The sequence below is a fragment of the Hyla sarda genome, chromosome 9 (assembly GCF_029499605.1).
Source record: "Hyla sarda isolate aHylSar1 chromosome 9, aHylSar1.hap1, whole genome shotgun sequence".
Classification (NCBI taxonomy): Eukaryota; Metazoa; Chordata; class Amphibia; order Anura; family Hylidae; genus Hyla; species Hyla sarda.
This window is the reverse complement of record NC_079197.1, coordinates 96721317-96729485: the sequence shown is the minus strand read 5'-3', so window position 1 is coordinate 96729485 and position 8169 is coordinate 96721317. Positions and strand designations below refer to the sequence as shown.

The window sequence follows — 8169 nt, the reverse complement described above, 5'->3', positions numbered from 1 at the left end:
GCTGCCAGGAGAAAGTCCAGTACATCAGGAGACATGGAGGAGGCCGTAGGAGTGCAACAACCCAGCAGCAGGACCGCTAACTCCATATTTGTGCAAGGAGGAGCAGGAGGAGCACTGCCAGAGCCCTGCAAAATAATTTACAGCAGGCCACTCAAACCGTCAGAAACAGACTCCATGAGGGTGGTAAGAGGGCCCGATGTCCACAGGTGGGGGTTGTGCTTACAGCCCAACACCGTGCAGGACGTTTGGCATTTGCCAGAGAATACCATGATTGGCAAATTCTCCACTCATCACAGATGAAAGCAGGTTCACACTGAGCACATGTGACAGACATGACAGTCTGGTGGCGCCGTGGAAAACGTTCTGCTGCCTGCAACATCCTTCAGCATGACTGGTTTGGCAGGGGGTCAGTAATCGTGTGGGGTGACATTTCTTTTGGGGCCCACACAGCCCTCCATGTGCTTGCCAGAGGTAGCCTGACTCCCAATAGGTACCAAGATGAGATCCTCAGAACCCTTGTGAGACCATATGTTGGTGCGATTGACCCTGGGTTCCTCCTAATGCAAGACAATGCTAGACCTCATGTGGCTGGAGTGTGTCAGCAGTTCCTACAAGAGGAAGGCATTGATGCTATAGACTAACCTGCCCGTTCCCCAGACTTGAATCAGATTGAGCACATCTGGGACATCATGTCTCGCTCCATCCACCAATGCCACTTTGCACCACAGACTGTCCAGGAGTTGGCGGATGCTTTAGTCCAGGTCTGGGAGAACATCCCTCAGGAGACACCTCATCAGGAGCATGTTCAGGCATTGTAGGGAGGTCAAACGGGCACGTGAAGGCCACAAACATTACTGAGCCTAATTTTGACTAGTTTTAAGGACATAACATCAAAGTTGGATCAGCCTGTAGTGTGGTTTTCCATTTTGATTTTGAGTGTGACTCCATATCCAGACCTCCATGGGTTGAGAAATTTGATTTCCATTGATAATTTTTTGTGTGATTTTGTTGTCAGGACATTCAACTATGTAAAGATGAAAGTATTTCATACGAATAGTTCATTAATTCAGATCTAGGGTGTGTTATCTTAGTGTTCCCTTTATGTTTTTTGAGCAGTGTACTAAAACAATGAGCACCAACACAAAGCTAGATGCATGACCTTACATGCTGTTAATTCTGCACTTTGTTCAATACAATATCTTTATTTCAGTTCTTATAGTTAAGCAAGGATGACATTGACAACTAGCTTTCCTTTGCATATTTGGAGGATATTAATATTTCTTTTGCACTTTTAGTGGGCTTATCCTGCTGAAAAAGGGAAGATAATTAAATACAGTAGTTCATGAAACAAAGTACTTTAATATCAAATACAATGTGAGTTCAAATAATTTATAATTGTGTAAGTTATTATTTATGTCAAGCAAAAACATAAAACTTAATTTGCATTACACTTTTCTCTAATGAGATTATTAAAAGCTGAGTAAAGTATTTTCCAGTTCACATCACCCCATCATCATTCCTGACTAATTGTGATTATGAGGCCACATAGCTTTTATATGAAGCCAAGCTGAAATTATAAGTAGTCATTATATTTTAACAGTTGTTATAAATTAACTGTTTGAGGGTTAGAGTTTTTATCTTTTCATTTCCATAAATAGAAAATGACAAAGGAAGCAGTATAGAGGTTAAAGGGGTTCCAACAAGAGATGGCTTATAAATCTGATCGATGCCTATCCTACCTCTTGAACCCTCTGGGTGCTCCAGACCTTCCTCGTTAATAAGGTGGATGCCACATCCAGACAAAAAAAGGATTCAGAAGTGGGTATCATTACCACCATAAAAGAGAATGGAGACAGCCGAAAACATGTGTAGCCATCACCTAAGGATTGAGTTCAGGTACCCCCTTTATAAAGATAGGCATATATATATATATATATATATATATATATATATATATATATATATATAAAACAAAAAATGGAGAGCAGCACTCCCAAGTCAGCAAAGCAGTAGATGGGTGCAGGAAGTCTCAGGGGTTCCGGTCCTGGATCCATTGGCTGTATATACAAGTGAAGGTGACTGCAGCACATTAATTCAAAGTGCAAAAGAGTGATTTATTCCAGAAAATACAGGCAACGTTTCTGTGGCCTCACACCACCATTTTCAAGCAATATTTGAGTGATTCAGAGAGCTTTAAATAGTTACACATACATACAAGCTCATTAATAATAACTAACAATAAAAATACAATAAGTGCAAAATAAAACCAATGTGTAAACATCAGTGAATAGTATAAGATGTCAGCAGGCAATATGAACATATACCTATAATTGTGTATGCCAGTAAAGTGATAATAGTGCATTAAAAAATTATTTATCATAGATTAAAAACCATGAAAATCAGGTGGTATGAATAATTGATTACATAAACAATAAAGGCAGAGCTTACCCGACAGAGGATCTGTATACATCGCCATAATGGCGGCGTGCAGTGGCGTCCATGCTGCCTCCTGTTTCCGGGATTGTGTTTTTGACCTATCACAGGCACAGTATGAAGCGTCCTAGACCCACGTGGGTCGGGTGTAAATACACGCATGCGCACATCGCTCAATCAGCTGCCATATAGGAAAAGGGCAGTCACTTATGTTTAGCAAGTGAGCAGTAGCTCACAAAAATAACTATCAGTTACTCAGAATCAAAGTATCCTAAGGGCCCATGTATTTCCTTCGAGGAGTAGAAGTGCATATCAGAAAAAATAATGTAATTTAGGTGAAGCTCGGTCTCAAACCCACACCACACAAATACAAACAGCCTAGCACCAGTTCTCCTATATCCCGTCATTATCACGCTTCACCACCATCTCCCAGGACTGGGTGAAATGGCAAAAAATCCTATCTCTGTAGTAGTGTAAAACACCACTAACAGGGACAAGATAAACGCGTTGTTGACATATTGGGGCCACACAGAAGTGTGAAGAGGGTGTCCATACATGATACACTCATACTGTGGGGAAAATCATTGACCAAGTAGTGATAGTAAATGCATAGTATTTTATTATGGCCATTGGAGAAAGTAATATACGTTTATATCTGTGCTAGGTCAAAACATCAAGCCAAAGGAGAGGGAGAAAAAAGAGAAGAAAAAAAGAAAAAATTTGGAGAGGGAAACAAATTTTTTTTTTAAATATATATACATAAAAAAGGACGCAAAATCTTCAACAGAATTGCCTCTGTTCGTTATTTGCTGCCACTATTCTTTTTCATATTCTGTAAGAAAAAAAGGGGAGAAATAGAGATAAATATGACATAAGTAGAATCACTACAAAATCTTCTCACTCACTGGGGGTATATCAACAGTTTCTCAGGCATCATGCATGATAAATTTGTGAGATCACAATAAATTCCACATTTAGACCTTGTGGTTTCAAAGATTGAAGTTCATGAATCCATTTAAGTTCTCTCTTTTTCAAGAGGCTAATCCGGTCCCCCCCCCTACCCCCACCTTTGAGTGGGGGAATATGGTCAATTAGAGTGATTTTAAGGTCTTGTTCCTTATGGTTGGCCTCGGAAAAATGTTTCACCACAGGAAGATCTAACCGATTCTTCCTTATACTATAGCGGTGTTGGTTCATCCTGGTCTTAAAATCACATGTGGTCTCCCCTACATAGAGGAGACCACATGGACAGACCAAGACGTACATCACAAAATCTGAGGTGGGGGGACCGGATTAGCCTCTTGAAAAAGAGAGAACTTAAATGGATTCATGAACTTCCATCTTTGAAACCACAGGGTCTAAATGTGGAATTTATTGTGACATCACAAATTTATCATGCATGATGCCTGAGGAACTGTTGATATACCCCCAGTGAGTGAGAAGATTTTGTAGTGATTCTACTTATGTCATATTTATTTCTATTTCTCCCCTTTTTTTCTTACAGAATATGAAAAAGAATAGTGGCAGCAAATACTGAACAGAGGCAATTCTGTTGAAGATTTTGCATCCTTTTTTAATTATATATTTAAAAAAAAAATGTGTTTCCCTCTCCCAAACTTTTTTCTCCCTCTCCTTTGGCTTGTTGTTTTGACCTAGCACAGATATAAACGTCTATTACTTTGTCCAATGACCATAATAAAATACTATGCATTTACTATCACTACTTGGTCAATGATTTTCCCCACGGTATGAGTGTATCATGTATGGGCACCCTCCTCACACTTCTGTGTGGCCCCAATATGTCAACAACGCGTTTATCTTGTCCCTGTTAGTGGTGTTTTACACTACTACAGAGATAGGATTTTTTTGCCACTTCCCCCAGTCCTGGGAGATGGTGGTGAAGCATGCTAATGATGGGGTATAGGAGAATTGGTGCTGGTATTTGTGTGATGTGGGTTCGAGACCGAGCTTTACCTAAATTATATATATTTTTTCTGATATGCACTTCTACTCCTCGATGGAAATACATGGGCCCTTAGAATACTTTGATTCTGAGTAACTGATAGCTATTTTTGTGAGCTTCTGCTCACTTGCTAAACATAAGTGACTGCCCTTTTCCTATATGGCGCATTGAGCGATGTGCGCATGCATGTATTTACACGCGACCCACGTGGGTCTAGGACGCTTCCTACTGTGCCTGTGATAGGTCAAAAACACAATCCCGGAAACGGGATGCAGCGTGGACGCCGCTGCACGCCGCCATTGTGGCGATGTATACAGATCCTCTGTCGGGTAAGCTCTGCCCTTATTGTTTATGTAATCAATTATTCATACCACTAGATTTTCATGGTTTTTAATCTATGATATGATAAATAATTTTTTTAATGCACTATTATCACTTTACTGGCATACACAATTATAGGTATATGTTCACATTGCCTGCTGGCATCTTATACTATTCACTGATGTTTATACATAGGTTTAATTTTGCACTTATTGTATTTTTATTGTTAACTATTATTAATGAGCTTGTATGTATGTGTAACTATTTAAAGCTCTCTGAATCACTCAAATGCTGCTTGAAAATGGTGGTGTGAGGCCACAGAAACATTGCCTGTATTTTCTGGAATAAATCACTCTTTTGCACTTTGAATTGGTGTGCTGCAGTTGCCTTCACTTGTGTGTGTGTGTATATATATATATATATATATATATATATATATCATATATACTAATATATATATATATATATATATATATATATATATATATATAAAGAGGGGGAGAGAGGGAGAGGGGGACAGAGAGAAAGAGAGAGAGAGGGATAGAGAGGGAGAGAGAGGGGGGGAAGAGAGAGAGAGGAATAGAGAGAGAGAGAGAGGGGGGGAAGAGAGAGAGAGATGAATAGAGAAAGAGAGAGAGAGGGGGGGGGAAGAGAGAGAGAGGAATAGAGAGAGTTCATATGGCATACCAATATGAGAGTGGAATACCCGTTAATATCAGGAGTACATCCAAATCCCCAATGCTGATTACAATATTTGGTCTCATATATAAAAACTCCAATATAAAATCTGACTGTGTCCAAACTGCTCTAGTTTCCATCCTTCTCTGGTTTCCTGCCCTCTATGTCTCTTCCTGCTATTGTACCCTTAGGGGGTCATTCATCAAGGCCATCATTTTCTGACCTTAATTTCCAGGCCTTTTTTATTTTCCCGAAATTGTTGTGGACAACATTCACCAGATTTATGATGTGACTTTGCTGGTGTAAATGGTTTCCCTTGCTTGCAAATCCATTAAGCTATTTGTGGGCATTTTGGGGGAGATTTATCAAAACCTATGTAGGTAAAGTGAGGTGCACTTGCCCATGGCAACCAATCAAATTGCTTCTTTAAAAATGAAAGAAGCAATCTGAGTGGTTGCCATGGGCAGCTGCGCCACTCTTCCTCTGCACAGTTATTGAGAAATATCCCTCTTTGTGTGCAAATACAGGAAGCTGGGTCAATTAGCTCCTCATTAGCTCCAAAAACATTAGTCAGCATTCAACAAAAGGCTTAAAACAAAACCAATCATGGATCCAAAATATGGAACATCTGCAAATATTTCCATTATATATCTTCTACTTATCTTAGTTTAGGTTCTGATTTAAAAATACTAATGCAGACTACTGAACAAAGTATGTTATTGGGCTAAGGTTATATTAACATATGCCATTTATGACGTGGCAATGTAAAAATATGGATTTTTTTTGTATCTCATTTATTTTTATATGTGAAAAAAACTGACACGAAAATTACTCAAATAGTCTGTGAATGACGTAGGATGGGGAATATCAAAGCTCGTATTAAATATGTTTTATTAAAAGTGCGTAACTCTCACATAGAATCCTTATGCAATGATGGATCTAATTTTCTACAACAAGATAAAAATTCCACTGTAAATGTAGGGCTTGTGGAATGATTCATACGGATTTCAGACACTAGTTATGACTCAGTTCTTTGCACATCTCAAGGATTTCCTGTTTTCCCTCGAACATTCCTGTAGATTCTCTTGATTAGCTATGGATTATTGAGAACTGACTCCACACTGACCCTAGAGATACAAACATTAGATGCTTAGTTCTCCAGATTCCTTTAGAGCTTCAGAAGTGTAATGTCAGTCTGAGATGTGTATTTGCTTTAATAAAAAAGAAAGTTTGACAAATAATCAATTTCCCATTTTCATATGAGAAAAAAATGCCATGGGTTCTAAAGCCAGCCGGATGATCGATCCCTGTAATAGAAGAATCTCTCAATTTCATAGACAGAGTTTTACAACTGTTAGCTAAAAATTGTATATACCGGCAGGTGCTCAGTTGTGATAAGGAGAGGAATGAGGCAACTTATTGTAGACTAGCTGTGTCTGTAAATACAGTCATCAAAAAGAGCTTTTCTCTAATACCTAAGTCATCAAATTATAAAATACCATTCAGATAAACAAATCCACTCATCTTATAAGATACACATCTACTTATCAGGTGTATACAAAATGAAAAAATGAAATAGCATGACTTTGTAATTCAGATCACCATTTACAGACAAACTTTAAAGCAAATCTGTTAGCTCTATATCATGCTTGGAGCTGCAGGCAGATATCTGTAAGATAAAAAAAAAAAAATAATAATAATACCTTAGGTGATGATGGCTGTTTGTAAAGTTTTAAAATCATGTTTAACTTCTAAGCTCAAGTGTCACACAGGTTGTGCTTAGCCTCCTCTCTCCCTGCCCTGTATGATTTATGTACAGATTTTGGCTTCCATCATTGAGCCTTGTGCATGAATCATACAGATTAAGGTTGGCAGAAGAAGGAAGCATTCATCCTCCAGGTCAGCCTGGCTTTTTTGACACTTAGAAGTAAAAGATGATTTTATAACTTTGCAAACAGCCATCAGCTAAAAGAAAGGTAACATTTATTTCATATTCAGCTATCTGTCCAGATCTGCAGCTCTGAGCATAATATACAGCTGACAGATTTTCTTTTAAGCGTATCTCCAGTTTAGAAGAAACATAATTTTAGTGAAGAACTTTACAATTTATTCTTGAAATTTATACATTAAGTGATTTTGTGGTCCACCTCCAGCATAGACTAGCTACAATCTGTACTGTAAACTACACTTAACTAGGCCGCATCTTGCTCTTTCTGCCCCGCTACCATCTTTAGTGAAGAAGCCAGCACCAGAGACTCCTACAGCTCAGTTCATTAATATTATAACTGTGACAAAACTGTGCATGTCTGTGACACGTATCTTGTTTTCATACACAATTAGTGGGTTTAAAAAAGATTTAAGTGTATCAAAATTGACCTTTTCATAGTTAGAAACCTCATTTGATCCAGAGGAAAAAAAGAACACTATTAAATGGCAAAGACCTAATTCGTCATGAAGTAGGGATAATTTTTTATGGCTCAGACAGTTAAAGGGGTACTTTTTTTTAATCAACTGGTGACAGAAAGTTAAACAGATTTGTAAATTACTTCTATTTAAAATCTTAATCCTTCCAGTACTTATGAGCTGCTGTATGCTCCACTGGAAGTTCTTTTCTTTTTTAATTTCTTTTCTATCCGACCACAGTACTCTCTGCTGACACCTCTGTCCATTTTAGAAACTGTCCAGAGTAGGAGAAATCCCCACAGTAAACCATTCCTGCTCTGGACAGTTCCTGACACGGACAGAGGTGTCAGCAGAAAGCACTATGGACAAGA

At 38.5% G+C, this 8169-nt stretch overlaps 1 long non-coding RNA gene across 2 annotated transcripts in view; it reads right to left on the bottom strand.

Moving 5' to 3' along the window:
- Positions 1 to 1214: 1214 nt before the first annotated feature.
- LOC130291411 (uncharacterized) overlaps positions 1215 to 8169 on the bottom strand; it is a 56030-nt gene continuing 49075 nt past the window's right edge. The window contains exon 4 of one of the 2 annotated variants that reach the window (XR_008847927.1): positions 1215 to 1305. This is a non-coding gene — a long non-coding RNA (uncharacterized LOC130291411). Of the gene's footprint in view, positions 1306 to 6366; positions 6523 to 8169 lie in introns of those variants that run through there. The other variant, XR_008847928.1, reaches the window with a different exon arrangement.